At 33.6% G+C, this 23,488-nt stretch overlaps 1 long non-coding RNA gene across 1 annotated transcript; it reads left to right on the forward strand.

Moving 5' to 3' along the window:
• The first annotated feature begins 987 nt into the window (after window positions 1-987).
• LOC143062287 (uncharacterized) lies at window positions 988-23,488 on the forward strand. The gene is made up of 6 exons (XR_012974662.1): window positions 988-1,044; window positions 5,155-5,208; window positions 7,880-7,940; window positions 15,629-15,791; window positions 22,657-22,968; window positions 23,422-23,488. It is a non-coding gene; the product is annotated as an uncharacterized LOC143062287 (long non-coding RNA).

The raw sequence follows: 23,488 nt of genomic DNA on the forward strand, positions 1-23,488 counted from the left end.
AGCAAGAAACCAGAACAGCTAAACAGATTTTTTTATCGGGTTTATATTGTATAAGGACAAAGTAACCAGCTGGTTTTTGTTACCCAACTAACATTTAATTAAGATCAACTCTGTTTAAGGGTATATTCTTCTGACGTTTCAGTCTCGTTGAAATACCGTTCTGGAATTATTTCCAAAACATTTAAAACAAGTGGAAAATTTCAATGAATTCTTTAAATGTTATAATCAAACTTACATCTGTGAAAATATTGTGTATGTTCAATGAGTAGTTTTTAAAAATCAATTTAGAAAATGGGTGAGGAATACACAAATTTATTTTACCAGAATCATTTTCATCCCATAATTTTTTTTTTCTTTTCAAATGTCTTAGATATGTGTGTTTTCAATCATTAACAAGAAAAAAGTGGACATAGTATGCATTTTGTTCTTAAAACTGCGAAAAATAAAAAAATCACAAAATTGACAGTATGGTTAATTTGACTAAAAAAAAGCACAAAAATATGATAAAAGTTTCTAATATTTACACCTGCCTTATATTGTTTTTTAATTAAATGTATTCATATTGATCCACTTCATCTGTGTTGAAAGTATGAAAACAGTTTTAATTGTGAAATTGTGATTTTTTTCACGATAATTGCCCAAAAATAGGTACAAATTGATGATTAATGGAAAAACATCAACATTAGGTACTTTCAAAAGGCCGTAGCAAAATCAGAAGTGCTCCACCATATATTTTTTTTCTTCATCAATTAATTTGTTCGAGTCATATAAACCCAAAAATCAGGTTAAAAAAATGTTTAATTCTAGAAATGTAAGGCTCCTCAGAGGTGTACATCCTTAACACAGTATTTTATAGATAAACTGATATTGATTCTTGTCATTTATACAAATAGTCTCTCAATAAATCTTACCTGACATGAAATCTTGAACTATGTTTCTTATCAGCACTCATGTATTTTGTTTGAATTTTATAAATTATAATGTCATTTTATAGTAACTGTGTATCATTACCGGATATATATAGAGGTGGAAAAACAAATTCAGGTACATCCAAATTCTTTTAATATACATTTTATTCTTCGACTCGCTGACAAGATAAGTGTTTTGATACAGATTCTTAATAATGTTTTTACTATTTAAGACTGATTTATGAAGACCCTTAATTGACTTACACTATATTCGAAAAGTAAGAATATGACAGGGTGGTACCTATTCAAAGGAGCTTGTGACGCATTAAACTTGTTAAACACATTTATCCTATAACTAATCATTTGACGTTATCAAAGTTATATTTATCTTATTTAACCTTGAACAATACTGCATTTCGAAATAAACTATTGTTTTCATAGAGACATTCATGTAGATAATTCGGATAAATTGTACGGCACATATTTAGTTATATACTGAACATTTCAAAATATATTTTTCCATCTCCTTTAAAAGAATATATGTAATAGAATTTGGTCTAGTCGTGTCTGCTTTACAATTGAAGAAATGTTATAAAAGTACATGGGCTAATGTCTTAGAGATGACACATGGAATATAAACATTGATGTTCATGGGTAAAGCATATGGAATTGTTGGCTTATACGTCAGTGGCGAATCATGAAATGTTTTAATTGAGGAGGGGGCACTGAGTGCATAAGAGAGGTACCACTCTAGTCATGCTCATGTACAGTAAATATCTATATAACAAACCAAATGTTTACCAAGAAAGGGGGCGCGGACATCCTGTCCCATCTCCTACCCATAAATACGCATCTGTACATGTATGTAATGCAAGTAAAATATCTCAGTAAAAATTGTCTTGTTTGTCAAATATGTTAAGTATAAATGTTAATCACTTTAAAGGTGAATTGTCTGCAATAAAAAAGAGACGAAAGATACCAGAAGGACAGTCAAACTCATAGATCAAAAATAAACTAACAACGGCATGGCTATCCACAAGTGTTATCATATTGATATATCCCGAAAATTAGCTTCATTTATCAAATTTAGGAAGATATTGATCTTTATTGTACTGTAAACATAGTTCTCTCGAAGGAGAAACAAAGGATAAACTCTCTTGCATGAGTTAGAAATTTTGATCACGACAAATTTTATCGTTTTAAAAATATATATAAATTGTAATTTAGACCGACAAATATAATTTTTGCCCCAAAAAAGTATTTCACATGTTTTAAGAATTTGAATTTGATAAGTCTTTAGATTTTTTAAACCAAACATGGTCTCTTTATGTATGCCGTAACTTATATTCAAGGTTTAAAGGACAGTAAGGATATGTAATTAAATGAAAATAAAAAGGACATTTATACATTTACAACAGTGATATATAACATAGATTTTATAGAATGTGTACTGATAAGAACCGTTTTGTAAACGTGCTAGTCAGATAAATCGTTATGAGGTAATAAGTGTTAGGAATACTAACGGACTTGTTTTAACTAAACGGAGACATTAACGGGTATGTCCGTTATAATTTAACGTGGTATTCACAAACGTTTCCGTTAACATTGTGATAACGGGTGCGCTATGAACGGGTGCGTTAGTATGCAAATTAGACGTAATTGAAGTGTCGGGTGTTTTCATTAGTTTATTTATTAACAAAATGGGCATTACAGTAAAAATATAGATTTTTTTTCATTTTTATCATTATAATGTAAACGAACGATGTTTAAATATTTCTTGTAACTAAATTTGGTACAAACAAACATTAAAGCTGCACTGCGTCTTAGGGGTGTTATTTCTTCATTTAACAGTAAAATTTAGTACATTTTTATTATTTGATAGACTAGTGGTAGTAGCAAGCGCACTACACGCGAGAAACGTAGCGGTTCGATTCTGGCAACAATTCAGGGAAGATTCAAAATTAATATTGCAGGGAAAATAATCGTCTTTCCACGATATTTTTACAACTAAGTAAAAAAATCTCGTTATTTTATCGATCCCTATCGATCGCCTCAGTCAAATCAAGCAGTATAAGATCTATCGTTGATATATATATTCTCGATCTGAGTACAAATCACATATCTGCCACTGAACATTAAGCAAACAACAAATAATTAATCAAATTGCGTTATAGCAGTTTTTGTAAAATAATTGTTTTCTCTTTTTGAATCACATTAGGGTTATGTCTTTTGGAGTGACATGATAAAACCGATGTTAATGATGTATAAACAAATGTGAATGATGATTAGAGTTAATGATGCGCTTGAAAATTTATGCAAATTATGTTTCTAGTGACAAGGTAACCTGAAATACGTATTCTTATTTAATTCTGTAAATGAAAAATAGCACAACACCTTCTGCAACGACAACTCCAAATATTTAACACGTCTCTTGTGGGTTCGCGTTGTTTATTCTTTAGTTTTCTATGTTGTGTCATGTGTACTATTGTTTTTCTGTTTGTCTTTTTCATTTTTAGCCATGGCGTTGTCAGTTTGTTTTAGATTTATAAGTTTGACTGTCCCTTTGGTATCTTTCGTCCCCCTGTTTTTGTGATTTATTCAAGTTTACATCACTTTATGACACAATTCAATATATATATATATGTTGTATGATGTATTAAGTAGTTGCGGTTCGTTACTCAGAACAGACTTTTTTATTATTGAAAAATGATAATAAACAAACTTTTTTTCAATAACATACTAGATCAAATAAATTAAAGTTGGTTTCCATGCATTACACCAAGATGCTTTAAAACACGCGTCAAACATTCCTTGTATAGTTTCCATCCGTCAGGTGCAACAAACGCCATGTGATATGCGTATAACAAAATACTCATAGTATGTCATCTATTTTAATACCACACTGTACATCGTTAATTTGTTGGGTTAAGTAATTTATAAAAACGTCAAAAAGGCTCGGGAAAATCAAACAGCCTTGTTTAAGTCCGGCGTCAACATTTAACCATGAAGTGAACTACCAAAAAGGGGGATATACGATAGATATTAAAAAAGAATTAGTTGAATTTCAAATAAGCTCATCATATATACCAGGATTAAATTTTGTATTTACGCCAGACGCGCATGTCGTCTACAAAATACTCAAAAGTGACTCTCGAATCCAAAAAAGTTAAAAGGTCAAAATTTATCTCTCGGGAGTACCCGAGTATATAGTTAATCTGTGCTATGGATATAACAGAAATTAGATATGCCAATGGGATGCTAAGTTTTCACAGAATTTATTCAGAAGAGACCTTCGACTACAATAGTGTAGTGTATTGTGTAAGAAAACAAAGATTGTGCTATATTGTTTTGTCGGTCATCTCAGCTTTGTCTTTGAACGACTGAACCAAATGTTTTGGTAAATTAGATTCCTACTATTTCACTTTCAAAATTCTAAGCTTCACCAGAGGTTATGGAAATCAGAACAATATGAAAGAATAAAATTGCAAAACATTTAATTTCAATCTGAATTATTTAAGTTTAAATTTTGCTTTTCAATACATCTTAGGATAATAAAGGACTTCTTATATCTCTATACATTTTATACATAGTTCACTTATACTAATATTTTATAGTAACTGCGAACTTTTCACATGTTAAATGCCTACCATAGCTTTTTAATCTGATTAAGGTAGACTGCATGGTTGTCTTTTTTTTTATCATCCCTTCTTTTTACTTTTTTGGTTTAAATAGTTTACCACGTATTATTCAACTAGAACTAGGGAGAAAAGATTCAGTGTGCCTCATATCTTGACTAACATCTAGAAATTGACAATGAGTGTCGGTTGAAAACAAAACTTTACGACAAAAGAGATGATTTCAGGTTCCCAATTGTGAACTTTTTATTTCTATGTAACAACGTTCCTGCAGCGTCTGCATATGGAGTATTTATCTTCCAATTGATACGATATTCCGGGGCTTGTATTTCATATCATGACTGCCTCGATAGAGAGTTGCTGCTCACAAGGAAGAAAGAGTTTGTTAATGGGTTATTTTTTATAAGGACAAAATAACCAGCTGGTTTTTGTTTCGCAACTAACATTTACTTAAGATCAAACCTGTTTAACTCGGTATTTTATAGATAAACTGATATTGATTTTTGTCCTATTTTCTCAATAAATCTTTCCTGTCATGAAATATTTAACTATTTCTTATCAGCACTCATATATTTTGATTGAATATTATTAATTATAATGTCATTTTATAGTCACTGTGTATCAGTCCCGGATATAGTCAGAAAAGGTCGAAAACACAAATTCAGGTACGGTCAAATTCCTTTATATGATATTCATTATATTCTTCGACTTGATGACAAGGAAAGTTTTCTGATACTGATTCTTAGTAATTTAGTTACTATTTAAGAATGATTTATGAAGACCCTTAATGGGCTTTGGATTTATTCGAAACGCCAGAATATGACAGGGTGGTACCTGTTCAAAGGAGCATAAGACGAGTTAAACTTGTAAAGATACATGTATTCTATAACTATTCATTTCATTTTTCAAAGTTATATTTATCATATATAAGCTTGAACAATACTGTATTTCGAAATAAACTATTGTTCTTATAAAGTATGAAATTGAGAATGGAAATGGAGAATGTGTCAAAGAGACACAATACCGATTAAAGAGCAGAAAACATCCAATGGCCACCATTGGGTCTTCAATACAGCGAGAACATCTCGAACTCGAAGACCTTAATTTAAATAAAGCGGATACATTGTATGGAGAATAATTATGTCCTGTTTATTATAAAAGATCAATCGCCTTTAAAAGAATTTACGTAATAGAATTTTGTCTACTCTTGTTAATTAGATCGCCTGCTTTGGATTTTAAGAAAGTTTACAAAAGTACATGGGTAAATGTCTTAGAGATGATACAGTGAATATACACATTGATATTTATGGGTAAAGCTCATAGTGTCCAATAAAGAAATTATTAATTGGGGGAAACGGCGGGGGGGGGGGGGGGAGGGGTAACTGACTAAATAAGAGGATGCCACTTTCCAGCCTACAGTGATTCTTTATATGACCAACCAAAATGTGCCCACGCATGGGTGCCCGAACACCCCCTAAATCAGCATATGTACGTGTATGAAATGGAAGTAAAATCTCTGAGTCAAAACTGTCTCGTTGGTCAAATATTTAAATAAAATTGAGAATGGAATTGGGGAATGTGTCAAAGAGACAACAACCCGACCATAGAAAAAACAACAGCAGAAGGTCACCAACAGGTCTTCAATGTAGTGAGAAATTCCCGCACACGGAGGCGTCCTTCAGCTGGCCCCATAACAAATATATACTAGTTCAGTGATAATGAACGCCATACTAATTTCCAGTATACAATATATGAATTCAAAGATGAATTTTCTTCAAAAACATATCCACAAGCTTAAGGAGGCTCGCGGGTATAAGATTTTCAGAAAAAAATTTATCATAAATTTTTCATTACAAATTCTATTTATTACCTAAAGTAGTTATTACTTTGTCATATGGTACAAAAATTATTCCAAAAAATCAACTCGTGTTGGTCCCAGGTCACTTTTAAAATGTAGATATCATCATAAAAAGCTCCAAGTTATCTCCCTTTGGTGCAAAAATGCCATTTTGTGGCATTAAAATTAAATTATTTTTTTTAACACATCGGTGACCTATATCTTTTATTGATGTTTTCGAATAAGCTGTACATAAACTAAATAATTGTAAAAGCGATTTCTGTAATTTAGTTCTTTTTTTATTTCGATATTACCGCTATTTCTCCTATTAGTTCAACAGAAAAAAAGGACATTAACAAAAATGTATGCTTTTAAAGTCAGATTGTGAGCGTAAATGAACGGTGACCCCATTTTTTTTATTTCATTTTTCTATTAAGTATAAGATAAAGTTAAAGTTCATTAATAAAAAAATATAGAGAAATCCTATATTAAATTAAAAAAATTTATTAAGACCCGCGAGCCCCCTTAAGCGTTATCATTTGTATTTATCACAAAGATTAACTTCATTCATCATAATACTTGTTAAATTTAAGGGACCAGAAAATGATCTCTATTTTAAACATATTTTAATGGAGGAGGAACAAATGATAAACTCTTTTTAAAGAGTTGAAAATTTTTAATCACGAAATAAATATAAACAACGTAATATATTGAAAACAACGTTCAAACCTAAGATTGCGTTGGATACAAACCGCAATTTTTATACGTGTGCATGTAACAAATTTCGTTGTAGAGGGGTCTAAATACAGCACAAACAACATTTTCCAAAAGACCAAACAGTGAAAAAATATGTTTTAACAAAACGCATTTGACTAACAGGACGAACAACTGCTGTTCTTAAACCCTGTTGACTGCCATTGATGATTCCCAAATTAATTGATCACAAGATGTAACAATTAGTATTAAATTACTTAGTATTAAATTAATATAGAGATCCATTGTGTTACATCTTGTAATCGGATATTAGTCAAGCAGAGGTCGAAATGATCGAGAAATGATCGATTAAATATTTGTATTCCGACCAAACTCGATCTGTACACGATCCTTTCCCGATCAATGCTACCGCTACTCGACGAATTCTCGATATCTTCTCGAGTGACTGGCTTCTCGATCCTTACTCGAATGCTTTTGACATGTCAAAAACTCTCGGGTAGAAAGTCAGATCGATGATGACCAAGGTAGAACACCCAGAACATTCTTGTCAATTGATTCAGACCAGTCTCCCGATCGCTTAATTTGTCTTGATCGAGATTTATCGAGTTTGTTTGATCGGCAGTGTGAACCTAGCTTTACTTTTAAATCGTCTTTCATTTTTAACCCAATATGATGAGTATTTTTAAAAGTCGAACATTAGTTGTATGAAAACCAGCACACGATTGTATGTAATGTGTTTTGATTATAATACATGAAATATAATTGCTTTAATCATAAACTTGCAGATGTAGCTTCACAACTGTAGACAGGAATTCAACAGTTATGTGGTTCCAACTATTGATGCTGGTAAGTCACCGAAGGTTTATCATTACAATTTAAAACTTTATTCGTTATTTGTACGAATACATCTTTGCGTTTGTATAAGTGTTCTCACATGACTGATAACTAGTGTTTTAGTAACTGTTTTGGTCTAAAACACAAAGAAGTATTCAACAACAAATACACTTTGTCAAAACGTTAACACTATTATATGCGAAAGCAATTGAAATGGAAATTTCCTTTAAATTTGCAGCTTTTTAAATGTGAGAGTCATTGACAAATATTTCAAAATATTCCAAAAAGTGTCTTACTTTTGCACATTTTAATGAATACTTGAATCGATAGATATAGGCAACAATAGTTTACATTGTTTAAAACTCATAGATAACAGACAAAACGAATCGTAGAAACTCCAAACGCAGCGGTTGAAAACATTATTCAAACTGTATTTACTTGGTGTTTTTATTTAACGACATTATATATTTATTCACTAAACATGCTTGTTACATTGTTACTTCAAGAAACCAAGCTTTTCTTGATGTATCCTGTAACATTCTACTGATTACCTAGGTTAGTAATTAGCTGCTGGTATATATGTATAAATTATATGTACAAATATCTTGAAATGCAATTGTACAACATTTTAATGCATTATGTTTATAATCTATTCAATCGCATATACTTCTTTTAGTGACTTCAGTAATGGATTAAATCTCATTGTTATGATTTCGTTATATCTTGTAAAATATAGTTGGCTAATACTAATAAAATTAACGGTACCAATTTTCTTGCACCAGATGCGCATTTCGACAATACATGTCTCTTCAGTGATGCTCGTGGCCAAAATATTTGAAATCCAAAGCTTATATAAAAGATGAAGAGCTATAATTCAAAAGGTCCAAAAAGTGTAGCCAAATCCGTGAAAGGAATCAGAGCTTTGCACGAGGGAGATACATTCCTTAATTTATATTAATTTCTAATATTTTGAAACAGTAAATTTTAATAACACAAACAATCCGTATTTTCATGCCAGTACCGAAGTACTGGCTACTGGGCTGGTGATACCCTCGGGGACTAATAGTCCACCAGCAGAGGCATCGACCCAGTGGTAGTAATAAAATTAACGGTACCAATTTTCTTGCACCAGATGCGCATTTCGACAATACATGTCTCTTCAGTGATGCTCGTGGCCAAAATATTTGAAATCCAAAGCTTATATAAAAGATGAAGAGCTATAATTCAAAAGGTCCAAAAAGTGTAGCCAAATCCGTGAAAGGAATCAGAGCTTTGCACGAGGGAGATACATTCCTTAATTTATATTAATTTCTAATATTTTGAAACAGTAAATTTTAATAACACAAACAATCCGTATTTTCATGCCAGTACCGAAGTACTGGCTACTGGGCTGGTGATACCCTCGGGGACTAATAGTCCACCAGCAGAGGCATCGACCCAGTGGTAGTAATAAAATTAACGGTACCAATTTTCTTGCACCAGATGCGCATTTCGACAATACATGTCTCTTCAGTGATGCTCGTGGCCAAAATATTTGAAATCCAAAGCTTATATAAAAGATGAAGAGCTATAATTCAAAAGGTCCAAAAAGTGTAGCCAAATCCGTGAAAGGAATCAGAGCTTTGCACGAGGGAGATACATTCCTTAATTTATATTAATTTCTAATATTTTGAAACAGTAAATTTTAATAACACAAACAATCCGTATTTTCATGCCAGTACCGAAGTACTGGCTACTGGGCTGGTGATACCCTCGGGGACTAATAGTCCACCAGCAGAGGCATCGACCCAGTGGTAGTAATAAAATTAACGGTACCAATTTTCTTGCACCAGATGCGCATTTCGACAATACATGTCTCTTCAGTGATGCTCGTGGCCAAAATATTTGAAATCCAAAGCTTATATAAAAGATGAAGAGCTATAATTCAAAAGGTCCAAAAAGTGTAGCCAAATCCGTGAAAGGAATCAGAGCTTTGCACGAGGGAGATACATTCCTTAATTTATATTAATTTCTAATATTTTGAAACAGTAAATTTTAATAACACAAACAATCCGTATTTTCATGCCAGTACCGAAGTACTGGCTACTGGGCTGGTGATACCCTCGGGGACTAATAGTCCACCAGCAGAGGCATCGACCCAGTGGTAGTAATAAAATTAACGGTACCAATTTTCTTGCACCAGATGCGCATTTCGACAATACATGTCTCTTCAGTGATGCTCGTGGCCAAAATATTTGAAATCCAAAGCTTATATAAAAGATGAAGAGCTATAATTCAAAAGGTCCAAAAAGTGTAGCCAAATCCGTGAAAGGAATCAGAGCTTTGCACGAGGGAGATACATTCCTTAATTTATATTAATTTCTAATATTTTGAAACAGTAAATTTTAATAACACAAACAATCCGTATTTTCATGCCAGTACCGAAGTACTGGCTACTGGGCTGGTGATACCCTCGGGGACTAATAGTCCACCAGCAGAGGCATCGACCCAGTGGTAGTAATAAAATTAACAGTACCAATTTTCTTGCACCAGATGCGCATTTCGACAATACATGTCTCTTCAGTGATGCTCGTGGCCAAAATATTTGAAATCCAAAGCTTATATAAAAGATGAAGAGCTATAATTCAAAAGGTCCAAAAAGTGTAGCCAAATCCGTGAAAGGAATCAGAGCTTTGCACGAGGGAGATACATTCCTTAATTTATATTAATTTCTAATATTTTGAAACAGTAAATTTTAATAACACAAACAATCCGTATTTTCATGCCAGTACCGAAGTACTGGCTACTGGGCTGGTGATACCCTCGGGGACTAATAGTCCACCAGCAGAGGCATCGACCCAGTGGTAGTAATAAAATTAACGGTACCAATTTTCTTGCACCAGATGCGCATTTCGACAATACATGTCTCTTCAGTGATGCTCGTGGCCAAAATATTTGAAATCCAAAGCTTATATAAAAGATAAAGAGCTATAATTCAAAAGGTCCAAAAAGTGTAGCCAAATCCGTGAAAGGAATCAGAGCTTTGCACGAGGGAGTTACATTCCTTAATTTATATTAATTTCTAATATTTTGAAACAGTAAATTTTAATAACACAAACAATCCGTATTTTCATGCCAGTACCGAAGTACTGGCTACTGGGCTGGTGATACCCTCGGGGACTAATAGTCCACCAGCAGAAACATCGACCCAGTGGTAGTAATAAAATTAACGGTACCAATTTTCATGCACCAGATGCGCATTTCGACAATACATGTCTCTTCAGTGATGCTCGTGGCCAAAATATTTGAAATCCAAAGCTTATATAAAAGATGAAGAGCTATAATTCAAAAGGTCCAAAAAGTGTAGCCAAATCCGTGAAAGGAATCAGAGCTTTGCACGAGGGAGATACATTCCTTAATTTATATTAATTTCTAATATTTTGAAACAGTAAATTTTAATAACACAAACAATCCGTATTTTCATGCCAGTACCGAAGTACTGGCTACTGGGCTGGTGATACCCTCGGGGACTAATAGTCCACCAGCAGAGGCATCGACCCAGTGGTAGTAATAAAATTAACGGTACCAATTTTCTTGCACCAGATGCGCATTTCGACAATACATGTCTCTTCAGTGATGCTCGTGGCCAAAATATTTGAAATCCAAAGCTTATATAAAAGATGAAGAGCTATAATTCAAAAGGTCCAAAAAGTGTAGCCAAATCCGTGAAAGGAATCAGAGCTTTGCACGAGGGAGATACATTCCTTAATTTATATTAATTTCTAATATTTTGAAACAGTAAATTTTAATAACACAAACAATCCGTATTTTCATGCCAGTACCGAAGTACTGGCTACTGGGCTGGTGATACCCTCGGGGACTAATAGTCCACCAGCAGAGGCATCGACCCAGTGGTAGTAATAAAATTAACGGTACCAATTTTCTTGCACCAGATGCGCATTTCGACAATACATGTCTCTTCAGTGATGCTCGTGGCCAAAATATTTGAAATCCAAAGCTTATATAAAAGATAAAGAGCTATAATTCAAAAGGTCCAAAAAGTGTAGCCAAATCCGTGAAAGGAATCAGAGCTTTGCACGAGGGAGTTACATTCCTTAATTTATATTAATTTCTAATATTTTGAAACAGTAAATTTTAATAACACAAACAATCCGTATTTTCATGCCAGTACCGAAGTACTGGCTACTGGGCTGGTGATACCCTCGGGGACTAATAGTCCACCAGCAGAAACATCGACCCAGTGGTAGTAATAAAATTAACGGTACCAATTTTCTTGCACCAGATGCGCATTTCGACAATACATGTCTCTTCAGTGATGCTCGTGGCCAAAATATTTGAAATCCAAAGCTTATATAAAAGATGAAGAGCTATAATTCAAAAGGTCCAAAAAGTGTAGCCAAATCCGTGAAAGGAATCAGAGCTTTGCACGAGGGAGATACATTCCTTAATTTATATTAATTTCTAATATTTTGAAACAGTAAATTTTAATAACACAAACAATCCGTATTTTCATGCCAGTACCGAAGTACTGGCTACTGGGCTGGTGATACCCTCGGGGACTAATAGTCCACCAGCAGAAACATCGACCCAGTGGTAGTAATAAAATTAACGGTACCAATTTTCTTGCACCAGATGCGCATTTCGACAATACATGTCTCTTCAGTGATGCTCGTGGCCAAAATATTTGAAATCCAAAGCTTATATAAAAGATGAAGAGCTATAATTCAAAAGGTCCAAAAAGTGTAGCCAAATCCGTGAAAGGAATCAGAGCTTTGCACGAGGGAGATACATTCCTTAATTTATATTAATTTCTAATATTTTGAAACAGTAAATTTTAATAACACAAACAATCCGTATTTTCATGCCAGTACCGAAGTACTGGCTACTGGGCTGGTGATACCCTCGGGGACTAATAGTCCACCAGCAGAGGCATCGACCCAGTGGTAGTAATAAAATTAACAGTACCAATTTTCTTGCACCAGATGCGCATTTCGACAATACATGTCTCTTCAGTGATGCTCGTGGCCAAAATATTTGAAATCCAAAGCTTATATAAAAGATGAAGAGCTATAATTCAAAAGGTCCAAAAAGTGTAGCCAAATCCGTGAAAGGAATCAGAGCTTTGCACGAGGGAGATACATTCCTTAATTTATATTAATTTCTAATATTTTGAAACAGTAAATTTTAATAACACAAACAATCCGTATTTTCATGCCAGTACCGAAGTACTGGCTACTGGGCTGGTGATACCCTCGGGGACTAATAGTCCACCAGCAGAGGCATCGACCCAGTGGTAGTAATAAAATTAACGGTACCAATTTTCTTGCACCAGATGCGCATTTCGACAATACATGTCTCTTCAGTGATGCTCGTGGCCAAAATATTTGAAATCCAAAGCTTATATAAAAGATGAAGAGCTATAATTCAAAAGGTCCAAAAAGTGTAGCCAAATCCGTGAAAGGAATCAGAGCTTTGCACGAGGGAGATACATTCCTTAATTTATATTAATTTCTAATATTTTGAAACAGTAAATTTTAATAACACAAACAATCCGTATTTTCATGCCAGTACCGAAGTACTGGCTACTGGGCTGGTGATACCCTCGGGGACTAATAGTCCACCAGCAGAGGCATCGACCCAGTGGTAGTAATAAAATTAACGGTACCAATTTTCTTGCACCAGATGCGCATTTCGACAATACATGTCTCTTCAGTGATGCTCGTGGCCAAAATATTTGAAATCCAAAGCTTATATAAAAGATGAAGAGCTATAATTCAAAAGGTCCAAAAAGTGTAGCCAAATCCGTGAAAGGAATCAGAGCTTTGCACGAGGGAGATACATTCCTTAATTTATATTAATTTCTAATATTTTGAAACAGTAAATTTTAATAACACAAACAATCCGTATTTTCATGCCAGTACCGAAGTACTGGCTACTGGGCTGGTGATACCCTCGGGGACTAATAGTCCACCAGCAGAGGCATCGACCCAGTGGTAGTAATAAAATTAACGGTACCAATTTTCTTGCACCAGATGCGCATTTCGACAATACATGTCTCTTCAGTGATGCTCGTGGCCAAAATATTTGAAATCCAAAGCTTATATAAAAGATGAAGAGCTATAATTCAAAAGGTCCAAAAAGTGTAGCCAAATCCGTGAAAGGAATCAGAGCTTTGCACGAGGGAGATACATTCCTTAATTTATATTAATTTCTAATATTTTGAAACAGTAAATTTTAATAACACAAACAATCCGTGTTTTCATGCCAGTACCGAAGTACTGGCTACTGGGCTGGTGATACCCTCGGGGACTAATAGTCCACCAGCAGAGGCATCGACCCAGTGGTAGTAATAAAATTAACGGTACCAATTGTCTTGCACCAGATGCGCATTTCGACAATACATGTCTCTTCAGTGATGCTCGTGGCCAAAATATTTGAAATCCAAAGCTTATATAAAAGATGAAGAGCTATAATTCAAAAGGTCCAAAAAGTGTAGCCAAATCCGTGAAAGGAATCAGAGCTTTGCACGAGGGAGATACATTCCTTAATTTATATTAATTTCTAATATTTTGAAACAGTAAATTTTAATAACACAAACAATCCGTATTTTCATGCCAGTACCGAAGTACTGGCTACTGGGCTGGTGATACCCTCGGGGACTAATAATCCACCAGCAGAGGCATCGACCCAGTGGTAGTAATAAAATTAACGGTACCAATTTTCTTGCACCAGATGCGCATTTCGACAATACATGTCTCTTCAGTGATGCTCGTGGCCAAAATATTTGAAATCCAAAGCTTATATAAAAGATGAAGAGCTATAATTCAAAAGGTCCAAAAAGTGTAGCCAAATCCGTGAAAGGAATCAGAGCTTTGCACGAGGGAGTTCTCATTAATTTGTAAAATACGCATCAATTACACAACGCACGTTGAGGGTTCAGTTTTTATCTTAACAAACTGACTTATATAATATGTTTGTTGAAAAGCTTGAAGCCTCAATGTAATTTCCTTTCCAGATCAGTTTCTGTCTGGGAATATATACAATACTTTCAATTGAACTTTCAGATTTTAACATCTGAGGCCAGGTTTTTGGGATGTTTTTTTTTTAATATGTATTTCTCCTATCCAATTATTCTTGCAATCTAGATTTTGCCATATGACACCATTATCATCTTTGATATCATTCACAAATATCAAGTAACTCTTAATCCAATTTTTAAAAATAATGGTTTTGTTTTCAAAATTACATGTTTACTTATTTCTGTGACGTTGATATAAGTTTTTTTTTTTCGTCTGTCCACCACCTGATATTACCCAACATTTAAATACTTATCTTATAAAATTCAGGGATGTGTTTGATATATTCTAGATTTTTTTTCTTCAAAATTCATCTTAATAATCAACCAATTAATACCAAACACACTGAGATATTTTAAAGGAATCAACATCCAGTTTGAAATATCACTACTAATGAATTTACTTACCAAAGATGCTTTCGGAGACATGAAGTAACTCTGTATGTATTTAATTGTTGAGCTAATCATTTTATCAACGGCGATTATTTCGATTATGTATTTGCGTATTTTGTTTGTTGTTTGTGTTTTTTTCTCTCCATATTTTCATTTTTAAAAGAATGGTGACATACATTAGTTTATTAGATAAAACGATTCCGTCGTACTAAAATGCTTGCTTTATTTTTAGGTACATTTATGTGTATCATTTCCGCTGAAATGCCCTGAACCTGCGCAATGGACACTGCGTGCCAATAGTCACTGTGCAGATCCGTCAAAATACTTTTGTCTAAAGAATGATCTAATCAAGGGATATTCTGAAAACTGTACAAGATCAGATTTTCAACAACCAGGTAATCAATTTTAGCGTATATCGATACTGTCTTTACTACACTACAATAATAACAAACACAAAGCAATGCATTTAGCCGTGCAGACTAACATAGCCGGCGTTTAATGTTTATTTTTATATTATAAATACATATATAAAATACAAATACATTCCAAATGAGGTACACAGAAAGAATAAACGTCTAAAACAAGTTTACTTTGAATCAACAATAGCCCATATCTCTATCTATGTATGTATGTATATATCCATCTTTAACGTAACCTCGACGCCCAGGAAAAACCACCAATACTTTACTCAAGAAAATTGATATGGAAACCTGTGTTCGGAGCAAGTGCAAGGCACGAATTGATGCCAAACTTCATAAAAAAAACAACAAAATAATATATAATATCAAATATTATGAAATATTGATGTTTGTGTATGAATACAGGACCAACTGCCCCTTGCATAGATGTGATCTGACTAATTATAGAAGCAAGAAACCTCGCCGAAACGTGTATTTCTCCTTTACCTATTTTGTGTTTAATTATAATTAATGTATCTAACAATTTGGAAAGTCGCCTTTGGAAAGTCACCAACAATACGGTTAGGTCCACGTTTAATGGTCGCACATTTTCTTTGAATTTTGAAACTGATATAACTTGAAAAACAAACAGTATTACTTATTTACTCACGTGAAACAAACCAGGATGTGGTATTCAGTACGTAGGAGAAACTGGACGATATTTATCTAAACGCACTCAACAACATCTGTATCGTTTTAAAAGACCCAATAAATTCAAAAGTATCATTTACCAACACCTTAAGAAGCACAACCATCCTTTTAAATATTTAGCAGTTCAACCTTTAGAATTAAAATTTGCTGTTACAAAATATTAGAAATTATTATAAATTAAGGAATGTATCTCCCTCATGCAAAGCTCTGATTCCTTTCACGAATTTGGTTATACTTTTTAGACTTTTTGGATTATAGCTCTTCAACTTTTATATATGCTTTGGATTTCAAATATTTTGGCCACGAGCATCACTGAAGAGACATGAATTGTCGAAATGCGCATCTGGTGCAACAAAATTGGTACCGTTGATTTTATTAGAAGTAGTAAATAAGCAGCCTGGTGAATCTCATTCAAAGTTTGTACGATCACGGAAAATAATTGAATTAAATTGGATTAAAAAATTACAGACAGTCTACCCTCTCGGTCTTAATGTTAATATCACGGGAATTGGTAATATATCTAGAACCGATTCCGTTAACATTTTGGATATAGTTTCTAAAACTGTTCGTAAAACATGTAAAAACCGTTCTCACGGTCGTAGGACAAATCGCAATCAAAGAAAATTTCGGACCAATCATACCAATATTTCGGACCAAATTTCTTTTTTAAAAAACAAGGCAGACATTATCTGTTAACAAAACTCTGTTCATTACCGGTTAATAAGTTAAATAAAATTTTGGACGATTGCAACACAATTTCATATAGCAGTCCTAAGTATGAAATTGTTCAAATTATTATGGCATATTGTTATTCTAAACTATTTCCCAAAATTGATCGCCCTGAAGATCATAAAAAACATTTTATTAAAATAAAGTATGTCAATAAAGGTTTTGATTTTGTAAATATTGCCGGTATATTTAACGACCATTCTGTTAAAGAACAAATTCCTGGATATTTTGACAATACTGAGCTACCTCTTATTTGTTATATTTACAAGAAATCTACCTGGAAATTTGTGTTTAATTATAGTCAACTGTGTAAAGATGTTAATATCAGTGAAAAAAAATCTACTTCATGTAATTGTAGCACCTCCGAATATATTTATGGACCCATTTCCCATGTTATAACAGGAGATCTTAACATCGTTCAAGACCGAGAGTTAAAATCATTCCTCAGTAAAGGACCTAAATATCGTCCCCCGTCAATTATTAATTGGAATGAGTGTCGTAATATCAGCCACGACTCACTCCATACTTACTGTATGAAATGGATAAAACGGGAAAAAGCTGACAAAAAATCTTTGGACTCTTTTTTTAATTCAGTAATGAAGATAGTTGATATACGTATTCAACATTTTAAAGAACATTTTACTATTAACAATAACCACAAAAAACTATTTCTCGTATCAAACATAAACTAAAAGAACTAGCCAAGAAATTTGTTTTTGTCCCGGCCGATAAAGCTGCTAATAATATTATTATTGTTTAACGTACATTTTACATTGAGGTTCTGAAAAACGAAATCACCAATTCACCAACATTCCAACTGACTCCATTTTCAGAAAACGACATCTGTAACAAACATAAACTTTTAGCTACCGCTTTACAAGCAGAGCCAAATACAATAAAAGTCCCAACTATGTACTGGCTTCCGAAGCTACACAAAACACCTTACAAATATAGATTTATTTCGTCTTCAAGCCATTGTTCCACTACTAAATTGTCTATTCTTCTTACCAGCACACTTGGTACAATTAAAAACCTGATAATAAATTGTTCAAATAAGGCCTTCGAAAATAGTGGAATTAATTACTTTTGGAGTGTCAAGAACTCGTTGGAAGTACTTGATAAATTGCATGCTTATATTGGTGATTTTAAATCTGTTCAAAGTTTTGATTTTTCTACCCTGTATACCACATTGCCTCACATTCTCATTAAGAAAAAATTCACACACCTAATTAAATGAGCATTTAAAAAGTCAGAATGTGAATATATATGTTCAAACTCTTTTAGGTCATTTTTTAGTAGCAATAAACAAAAAAACTATGTCAATTGGACATGCTTTGATACTATATATGCCCTTGAATTTTTACTAGATAACATTTTTGTTCGCTTTGGGGATTCCGTATATCGTCAGATTATCGGAATTCCAATGGGGACTAACAGTGCACCACTTATTGCGGACCTGTTTTTGTATTGCTATGAGTTACAATTTATGACAAAAAAAAGCAAAGACCCATCGAAACAACATCTTATAAACAAATTTAATAATACTTTTAGATATTTGGATGATATTTTGGCTCTCAATAATGACGACTTCAGTATGTATATTAAAGAAATTTATCCTGTTGTACTTACTTTAAATAAAGCTAATACTAACAATGACCACTGCCCTTTCCTCGATCTTGATATCTATATCACTAACGGAAAGCTGAATACTAAAATTTATGATAAAAGAGATGATTTTTCATTTCCTATCGTTAATTATCCATTTTTAGATGGTGACGTTCCCTTGTCACCATCTTACGGTGTTTATATATCTCAACTTGTACGATTCGCTCGTGTATGTAACAATGTTTTAGATTTTAACGAGAGAAATTTATTTATTACTGAAAAATTATCACACCAGGGTTTTCGATATCACAAACTAGTCAAAACATTTACTAAATTTTATCATCGGTATAAGGACATCATTCGTAAATATAGCTCAACATGCAGACTTCTTATACGTTCAGGTATTTCACATCCAATTTTTTATGGAAATATTCTTTATCAAGCACAAAGGTGTCAGTATTCATCTCAAAAACTAACAAAACCTTTGAATAGACTTATTAAGAAGGGATATAGTTACGAGACTGTTGTCAGGTCATTAATGATTGCATATTTTGGCGTTAATATTGATTCACTTATAGGGTCTTTGCATCGGAACTAAACACATTAATTCAAAAACCAGTTGTTGGCATGACACGGGTTATGCTATTCTCATATATGTTATGATGGTATGATACTAAACCCCTAACGGGAAGGATTGTGCTTGATGTTCATATGATGAAATCATAATCTTTCAGTCAGTTTAATTGAAGTCTGGAGCTGGCATGTCAGTTAACTGCTAGTAGTCTGTTGTTATTTATGTATTATTGTCATTTCGTTTATTTTCTTTGGTTACATCTTCTGACATCAGACTCGGACTTCTCTTGAACTGAATTTTAATTTGCGTATTGTTATGCGTTTACTTTTCTACATTGGCTAGAGGTATAGGGGGAGGGTTGAGATCTCACAAACATGTTTAACCCCGCCGCATTTTTGCGCCTGTCCCAAGTCAGGAGCCTCTGGCCTTTGTTAGTCTTGTTTTATTTTAATTTTAGTTTCTTGTGTACAATTTGGAAATTAGTATGGCGTTCATTATCACAGAACTAGTATATATTTGTTTAGGGGCCAGTTGAAGGACGCCTCCGGGTGCGGGAATTTCTCGCTACATTGAAGACCTGTTGGTGACCTTCTGCTGTTTTTTTTCTATGGTCGGGTTGTTGTCTCTTTGGCACATTCCTCATTTCCAATCTCAATTCTATTTCCGTGACTGAAACCATGCCTTTGTCAAATTGCCATACTAAACCCAACCATACCACATTTTGGCTAGGTGTCCAATCGCATTTATCTTCTGCTATCGAAAACCAAGAAGCTTCAGTACTTTCTGAACAACTATGCTAGTGTCCTGGGCCTTACTTATCTCGTCAAAACCGCATAAGCCATCGTTTAAATACATGATAATTTTCAAACCTGAATTTCGTAAATATTTAACAATACACCTTACAACTTTGGTGAATATATAACCAGCAGTAGATATACCAAATGGTAAAACCTTGAAGACGTAACATTTTGTTTCACGATTTTTGACCCAAGAAAATCCTACATATGTCTTGTGTGGTTCGAATATCTCTACATGATGGTAGGCCGATCTCAAATTGTAAGTAAAGCAGTAATCTCCCTTCCTAGACATTTGACCGGCTACACTTGCATCTTCGTATTTAAATCTGAATTTATGAAGATGTGGGTTAATGTGTCTACAATCTAAAACTAATCTTAATTTGTTTTTATTGTTAGCTAGCGTCAACGGATTGACCACTTTAGGTTTACATAAAAAAAAGTTATGCATTTTAATTCTATCAACTTTAAAATCTTATTTTCTACGAAATCTGATTTTTCTAACGACGATTTGTTGTTATTAAAAAATACCTCACTTGGCTCTGAGTGAAAAGGTATTTTATATCCATGTTCTATGATATCAATAACTGTCTCATTAGCGCAAATAATATTTCGCCAATAATCAATTGAACTTCTTAATTTACCGATAGTTAAATTACATGAAACTATAGCATTTTCTCTACAAAAATTAACAGATAAATCATTATCAAATAATCTAGTACTTATCTTATCAGACTTTTCTTTCTGAGTTTGCCAACCCTGTTTATAATGGTCTGACCTCCAATGTCCTGATAAACCAAACTCATAACATTTTCCGGGTCGATGCACCACAGGAATGTTAACTGTACTCTGTTGATTAACTGAGCTGAATCGAGTAGACTGTTGAGCGCTGTAAGGAGTTGTACGTGTCTTAAACTTTTTGTCGATCTTCATTTTTCTCGACGCTTTATTTTCTGCTTGTATTATGCGTTTTTCGTCTTCTGAATCATCTGCTAGGCTATTTTATACAACACACCTTACTGTCCCTTTGGTATCTTTCGTCCCTCTTTTATACACGGTATCTGTTCTCCATCCGTTCTCAGACTGATCCGCGAGCTTAATCATTTTTTGTCGATGATTAGGAATGTCCAAACCTTCACAAATGTTCCTCATCGCGCCCTCTGTACTTTCGTTGTTGTCCTGTGTTTCTATTAGAAGACTTCTGGCCTCTTTTGTCTTGTTGGCTATTTCGTGTTGACCTTGAACTGCTCTTCGTTTCACTTTCGCTTGAAAACGTAATTTTCAGTGTTCATCTGTTGTATTTTTGACATCTGAATTTTTGATAGTTGCCTTTGGGTTTCATGTACGGATCTCTGCAAACGTGTCTAAACGACTAATTATTAATCTGTCGATGCTCTGCAGTATCTGGTTTTGGTTCTGGCTCATAGCGTCTTTAATTTTCTGGTCGATGAGCATGTTTATTTCTGCCGGCTCCGACATGTTTAGTGTTGAACGTCTGCGGCTAGAATAATTTTCAATCACAAGAAAATTAAAAACCCGATTTCACCTCATTAACATAAGAATACTTATTGACACAGTCCAAATGATTGGTCCACGTAACCCCGTGTACAACTACACATAACAAAAACCGCCGAATACATACCGTTCTTAAAAAACCTTCTTTTTAGACAACATTTTCCCTCTATACTCCGAAACGCTGGAAAATACATTTATTTTTCTTCATTTGAAGGAAACGTATTGTCAGTATACGTCAAAAGGTTTGATTTGAATGTCCAAAATAAATTACTTTCATATTAATTGAAGCACGTTAAGATTTTGATTACAAAACCGAAACATACACTTTCATCTATAGTGCAAGTGCTATTGAACACTTTCTTATTAAAGAGTGGCGACAGATATCAGGGGAACATTCAAACTCATATGTCGAAAACGAACAGACAATGCCATGGCTAAATAAAAAGAAAAAAAGACAAATAGACAAACAATATAGTACACATAACACCAAATAACAACACGAACCCCAAAAGAAGACAAGAGGTGATCTCAGGTACTCCAGAAGGAAGGTAAGCAGATCCTTCTATACATGTGGCACCCGTCATGTTGCTCATGATATTACAAACCCGGTGATAATTCTATTAAGTATACGTATAAATCACTCTAAACTATAGATTTGAACACAGCTTATTGACAAACTCTTGATTCAAATATGAATAAGTCAAAAGATAATCATAGGTTCTGTAAATTAGACAGTGTTGCGATTGGGCGGTTAGAATCCTAAAACCAAATAAACATTCTCCCGTCATGAGAATGTCTCAAACAGTGTGTGTACTGTGAGCATTGTTGGCGAACAGAAACCGTTTTATAAAATAACAGATATGCACTTCATTGCTGGATCAAATATAACAGCTAGTGAAGAAAGTAATGAAATATATTAATTTAATAATAACAGGTAGAAAAGCAGTTCTTCGTGGAGGAATAGATGCAGAAATATGTTCTGTAGAAAGATATCAACCATTCCCAATCAAGTTTTTCACAAATGCTAGTACCAATTGCATGTTTTTAAAATCCTTTTGCAAAGAAGAAGGACAAGTTGTATATGACCCTGGAAATCGCAACACTGATATTACCTGCAGTTGTGACTACAGACGTGGTTATGCCTTCTTGGTTAAACCAAACACACCATGCTTTTGTAAACCATTACAAGAAGATTGTTCCTGCTTCTTGAAGACATGCTCAAATACCAGTCATATACTAACAGCAGGTAGACTCATTTTTAAAATTTAGAAATGTGCGATTTTGATATATATGAGTAGATATTGTTTTACAATAGTAATGTTATACTTTGACAGTTATTTTTTTTCGAAATATGTTATTGTACCCTCAAATGTGTAAAAAAAGTGGGTCATTTGATACTTATATTACACATGTTGAATTGGGGAACTTATTGTTAAAGAACGTATACATTGCGAGTAAACATGCATTTCATTTTAATTTGAAATATTGAAATATACATGTTTTCCCGAAATATAACATATTTAATAGGAAAGTAAGGGTCGCATATGCGTATTGTTGAAGGATCCTTTTGGCGCAAAATATTATGAATAATTTGATTTATTATCAATAAATGTTTTTTTTTTATACAATGAAATTGACAAATATCACAAAAAGCGAACATGACTTTAAGTAACTGATTAATCTTTCTTTTTGCTTGTAGATTACCAATGTATATTTAAAACAAATAAATCTAGGGAAATACAATGTTCACCTACAACAAAGGAAAA

The sequence above is a fragment of the Mytilus galloprovincialis genome, chromosome 2, assembly GCF_965363235.1.
Source record: "Mytilus galloprovincialis chromosome 2, xbMytGall1.hap1.1, whole genome shotgun sequence".
Taxonomy (NCBI): Eukaryota; Metazoa; Mollusca; class Bivalvia; order Mytilida; family Mytilidae; genus Mytilus; species Mytilus galloprovincialis.